The 6,009-nt window shown below is 47.0% G+C and overlaps 1 protein-coding gene and 1 long non-coding RNA gene across 2 annotated transcripts in view; one reads left to right on the top strand and one right to left on the bottom strand.

Annotated features, from left to right (window-relative positions):
* Positions 1–5,322, top strand: part of LOC109306173 — a 7,088-nt gene extending 1,766 nt beyond the window's left edge. Inside the window, exon 2 of the long non-coding RNA XR_002099879.1 lies at positions 5,100–5,322. This is a non-coding gene — a long non-coding RNA (uncharacterized LOC109306173). The remainder of the gene's footprint in view (positions 1–5,099) is intronic.
* The window catches only part of TMEM131 (transmembrane protein 131), a gene marked incomplete at its 5' end in the record, with an annotated part of 160,745 nt that overhangs the window by 87,555 nt on the left and 67,181 nt on the right, over positions 1–6,009 (bottom strand). The window lies entirely within an intron of this gene.

The raw sequence follows: 6,009 nt of genomic DNA, 5'->3' as shown, positions 1-6,009 counted from the left end.
AAGGACCGAGCCCTGCGGAACCCCACTGCCCACATCCCTCCAGGTCGAAAATGACCCATCCACCACCACTCTCTGGGTGCAGCCCTCCAGCCAGTTGGTGACCCATTTGACTGTGTGGGTGTCAACACCACAGTCCCCCAGTTTCTTAATGAGAATGGGGTTAGAGACAGTGTCAAAAGCCTTCCTAATGGCCACAAGTTGTTGGAGAGTACATTTAGATTAGACATCCATAGGAACTACGTCACAGTTAGGGCGGCTAGGATCTGGAACCAACTTCCAAGTGAAGTGGTGCTGGTTTCTACCCTGGGGGGCTTTAAGAGGAGGCTTGATGCCTACCTGGCTGGGATCATTTGAGTCCAGTTTTTTCTCCTGCCCTGGCAGGGGGTCAGACTTGAAGATCTATAAGGTCCCTTCTGACCCTACTTCTATGATTCTATGATTCTAAAGTCCAGGAAGACTATGTCCTCTGCTACCCCTGCATCTAAGGATTTGGTGATCTGATCGTAAAAGGGCACCAGGTTGGTCTGACAGGACCTGTCTCTAATGAACCCGTGTTGATTGCTCTTAAGCATAATCTCCCCTGCTGGCCGCTCGTGGACATGCGCCAGAATAATTTTCTCAAAAAGTTTGCCCAGGATTGAGGTAAGACTAACTGGCCTATAGTTTCCCGGGTCCTCCTTCCTCCCCTTTTTGAAGATGGGAACCACGTTCGCACCACACCAGAGCACCATGAGTGCTCATAAAGCCATGCCAGGGATCCCGCAATGACCTCAGCCAATTCTCTCAGTACTCTAGGGTGGAGATCGTCCAGACCAGCTGATTTGAATACATCCAGTCCCTCCAGAAGTTCCCTAACTAGTTCTTCACTAACTCTTGGCCTAGGTGCACCTCCCCTGGGGAGGATGATAATATTTGGATCTTGGGGAGCACTGGATTTGCAGCTGAAACGAGGCTTTAACCTGTGGTCTAGCAAAAGCTGCTAACCACAAGGCAGAATGATATCTAAGCCAGCCACTTGCTTATTCTAAGTAACCACCTTAACTCTGTTAACCATTTTTCTGAAACAGCAGCGAGTCTGTGTGAGTCTGTGTGCTGTGAATGAGATGAAGCTTTAGGAATATGGAAGATGGTACAACCTGGGAGAGAAAAAAAACAGACTGGAATATGAAAAAGCAACACATAATTAGTGACAGAATCTGAAATAAACATATGCGAAAAGGTGAATGGTGATTGGTGAAGAAGCTTCCAGGTTTTGGTCAAAGTCTGCCCATTGACCAAAGAAGAGGAGTCAAGGTCTTAGACATGAGCTCATAACAAAAAGGCATGTAAATAAATGAAATGCATAGGCAGTTCCATGCTAATGAAGTAAACAGTAAACAGAGGTGGAGCTTGAGACAGAAGGAGAGATGGGTGGAACAAAGGAGGAGTGAGGGTGGAGTGAATGTTAATGAGCATGAATCAAGGTGTATAAAATGTAAAAAGAACAATGGTTCACTGCAGGTCCCTTGATTCATGGGCTCTGTGTCTATGAGGGACCCTTGTCCGAAGCTGTCTCCATTCCAAATAAAGCTGTTGCAAGCAATGCGTGCTGGTGTTTGCTCCCTGCTTGCTCTGGCTAATGAGTAACAGCACCCATGAGGCATTAGATCATCATCTCCCTAGTCGCTGGGCGCCACATGGAGTTGGGGTCTAACATTAGGAAGCAGCCACTGTGGTGGTGAGGCCAGCAGAGGGGAGTGGAAAGGAAGAGAAGTGGATGGGACCTTTTGCACCGCTGCCACTGGGGGAAGGACCAGGGCCCCCCGCAGCTAGGCACGTGCCTAGTTTGCCTATACATAAATCCAGCCCTAGGGGGAGGGTCTCTTCTTGTATTGGCTTTATGATAGAGCTGGGAAGGAAGCTGGACAAGTTCCCTGCCCCTCAGGTCTCAGAAAGGAGTGCCTGAGCCTGGGTCCCGCCCCATCCCCTGACTGCTGAAGTTACCAGCGGATGCTGCACAGGCAGCGCCGAGCCCCCTCCCTGCCCTTCCCAAGGCGCCATGGAGCCCCTCCCCACTCCCTTTCATGCCAGGGCTGCAGCAGAGATGCATCTGGCAGTTGACTCGCACGCTGACAGGCCATTGGTGCCCATTGGGGGTAGACGGGTCCTTGCACAGGGGGTGGGGAGAGGGCCTGGGAGCCAGTGTGAGGGCTGGGGGGGTATGTCTATGAAGGAAAGAGTGGGGGGAGGAGGGTCATGGAGCCTAATTCAAAGTGGGGAAAGAGGGGGCAGGGATCAACAGGCAAATGGCAGGCCTGGGGAAGCCTGGCTGGCCCCAAAGTGCAGGAGCTTGTGTGAGCAGGTCAGAAAATGCAGTGTTTGCTTTCTAGCCACATGCAACTCTGAGGCCCCCAGTGCATGGGTACAGGGCCTTGGCACCCAGTGCCTGGGGCTGGAGGGGAGGCAGTAGCCTGAGACCTGCCTTCCCCACTGCCATCTGGCTGGAACTGGTGGGGCACACCCCTCGGGCACAGTGTTGCTGGGGCTACAATAATTATTATATTTGTAAAATAATTTCAACCCATGTACAATCAATAATAGCACAAGTGTGCAAAATGTACAATAATTTTGGAGGCAGCTAATTGATGCAGCATATGCAAAACCCAAGTCACTCTCAGAGACAGCGCTCTCTTCTGACAGCTGGCCTCAGAATAAAGAAATGCTTCAGCTTTAAGGACCCAGTTATCACTCGCTCACTGGAGGCTCGTACTGAACAATAGAAAGTAAATAAGAAGACTTATTGGCATTTTTTTTTAGTGTAGGATAGTTTTTTGGTGAACGTGATAATTTGGAGCTTCCAGTACAATAATTTCATGTTTAAGACCTGGCAACACTGCTGGGGCAGGATGTTGTGGGCCAGCATGTGGTGGGCTCAGCACACAGGGTCACTCTGTAGCCAGATCCGGCTGTGTCAGGCCATACACAAGGCCAGGCTGGTGCATGTGGCTGATCTGACCCATGCAGCTGGGCTGGTGCGCTGGATTAGGCCCACGCATGCGCCCCATGACTAGAGGGGAGAAGTTTCTAAAGGGTTTGAACTCCCAACCTTGATGAAGTCATGACCTACTTTTAAGGTCTTGGCATGCACAGTGTATAGTGGTAAGGCCACTGTTTATCAATGTTGAAATGTTAACTATGATAATGTTGCTTGTGTTGAGCTGGAACAGTTTGCATTGATTGGTCCTTTTAAGTATTGCCCGGGTTTGCATTTGATTGGGTATTGTGCGAAGGCGATGATTGGACCATTCAGTGAGTGACAGATGGTGTAATTAGAAGGCTATAAATCCTGGCCGGAGCAGGCAGCTCAGAGGTCAGCCTCGCTCTCCCTCTGGCTGGACAGTCCTGACTCCGGGCTCTCAGGGTGTGGGAGTTTGTCGAGCGCAGGATCCTTGCTGTGACCTGGTTGTTGGAACTGAGCTCGCTGAGCCTGACCTGTCTCGCACTTTCCTTTGGCTTCAGCTGTGAAAGCTGCAGCTGGGTAAAGTATCACCCTTTCCCTAGTTGAGGCGCTGAGTGCCTCTGCAGGGAAAAGCTAGAAAGCCTCAGGGGGGTCACATGGTTTCTCCTGCTGACTAGCCGAGGTGTTGCTGCCATCTGTGGTTTTTGGGTTATCTGTGAAGTTGCACAGCAGTTAACTGTGTAGTGACTAAAGCTCATTGTAGCATGTAGTTAATTGGTTGTGTGACTAGGGATGTTGGGTTTGGGATGTGCGCTGGGTTATTGTCTTGTTGGGTGTATTTTATTGTGTTGCAGCTCAGGTGTTACGGGAATATTGTGTTGGGTAGATGTTGTGTGGGTTTTGTTGTGTAATACAGCTTAGATTGCTCAACCTGTGTTGTAGTGTGTAGCTACTTTTTCTAACTCTGAGTGGGGTTGGGCAGTAGATCAATGCTCAGGGAAAATAACTTACTTTAATGCCCCTGAACCTGACTACCTGTAGGTCATAAAGGATTAACGACCCTCTGGATTAATTAGTTAATGGGCATCCAATGGGCAGTTCTTCAACCTCACCTGCAGGATCTGGCTCATGGACTGTCCCTGTCATGCCTCTGGCCCGCTGGGCTAGAAGCTTTGAGCATCACTGAGTAAGGTGCAAATGCCCTGCCTTCTTGCCTGACTTCAGGCTAACATGGCCAACTGCCTCTGTCTGCAAAAAGAAATGGCTGGTGCTGTCTGGATTGGCAGTTCTAGTTGCTTACCTTCCTAAGATCATTGCAGCAAAAAACTTCCCCAACTATTTTCTATTTGGAAGAGCTGCTTTGAAGAAGTTGTGTGCTGACTCCCTGGTCAGGAGTGCAGATAGATGCCTGCAGGTGTTCCCCCTCCACCTTCTGGTTCATAAGCCACCTGGTTCCTAGTTGCAGGGAATCTGCATAACTGCTAATTTCTTCAATGTTGCGGTAGCACTGGGGTGATATTCCTCATGCTCCAGGAAGTATGAGAGGCAAGGATTTCTGGCAAACGTCTTTTATTGGGCCAACTGTGTGGTTGGATAGATTTGGAGAAGCTCTCAAATGCAGGACACCAGAAGAAGAATGCACTGCTTTCAAAAGCTTGTCTAAGCCTATCCCAACCATGCAGTTAGTCCAATAAAAGATATCACCCACAAAAATTCCTACTGACACTTTTTTGTTTTTGTGGGATTAGAATAATTAAAATTAGGCTAGGCAGTAGTGTATAATAGCTTTAATTATTTTGATCATGGATGGAGGAATGTGCAGTGTAGGATTTGATCTTTTTTAAATTACTGCATAGAAGTTGTACTTAAATGAAGTTTAAGTTAACTGGTTGATACATGGCATCTGTGATTCTTGATATTTTCTACTGAAATAAAGGTGAATGATCTTTAGGTACATATCATGTTACAAAACATTTGTAAAGGGGAATAAAGCAGAAGAAGTCTGTAGAAAAAGGTTTTGTCAAATATATTTGAATATATGAATAGAAACTTATTTAAACTTTAGCCATATCTTTATAATTGTATCTTTTCCCATGATCTACATTCCCTTTATCTAAGTTATTAGTCTGCTTGTCTAATCTATTTATAACTTCTTTTGTAGGGACTTAAAAAATGACAAAGAAGCTGTTGATTGACACAGACTGTGGGACCGATGATGCTCAAGCTATAATGATAGCCCTGGCATCTCCCAGCGTTGAAGTTCTGGGGATAACTTGCTGTTATGGAAACACTCAGTTGGAAAATGTCTGCAAAAACGTACTTCGTGTGTTGCAAGTTTGTAATAGGCTTGAGGTAATCAGCCCATTAAATATATGCAAATAGCATACCAGCCTTAATAACCACCAACTGGAGGGACCCCAGGCAGTTTCTCCTCTATAGAGAATTTTCTTACTGATGCATGGTCATTTCTGCGTTCTGTCCTGTCTTACCATGTTGACACCTGGAATGGAGGAATCGGAGACTCTTAAAACTCTGTTTGCGTATGGACACATCTGTCATTTACCCAAACTGATTTGGTCACCACTAGCGTGTTCTTTGTAATACAGCTAACTCCTCTTTGAGTATCTATTCATGCAAATATTACAGTTGGTATACGTAATGCCTGCTGTATAAGATCAGGTTCTTTTGGCTAACTGTCTGTTGAGACTGAGCCTTAGGTAATAGCTTATCCCATGCCAGCTCACATAAAGGACCCAGGAGACTGGCTATCCCTAAGTTCTTTCTTACCACTTGTGGCAGTGAGATGGACTTCCTTTAGCGTCAGCTTACTCTGAATGCTAGGTAGATCTACTTAACTTTGAATAGAACATAGTTTCTTATCTGGTAAGAGGAAGTATGTGTGTATATTTCATAGATTTCATAGACATCAGGGCTGGAAGGGACCTCGGGAGATCATCAAGTCCAGCCCCCTGCCCAAAAGGGCAGGAAGTCAGCTGGGGTCATAGGATCCCAGCAAGATAAGCATCCAATTTGCTCTTGAAGGTGTTCAATGTAGGTGCTTGAACCACCTC

The sequence above is a fragment of the Crocodylus porosus genome, unplaced genomic scaffold (assembly GCF_001723895.1).
Source record: "Crocodylus porosus isolate Cpor-Errol unplaced genomic scaffold, CroPor_comp1, whole genome shotgun sequence".
NCBI classification, from domain to species: domain Eukaryota; kingdom Metazoa; phylum Chordata; order Crocodylia; family Crocodylidae; genus Crocodylus; species Crocodylus porosus.
This window is presented reverse-complemented; position numbering and strand designations above follow the sequence as displayed.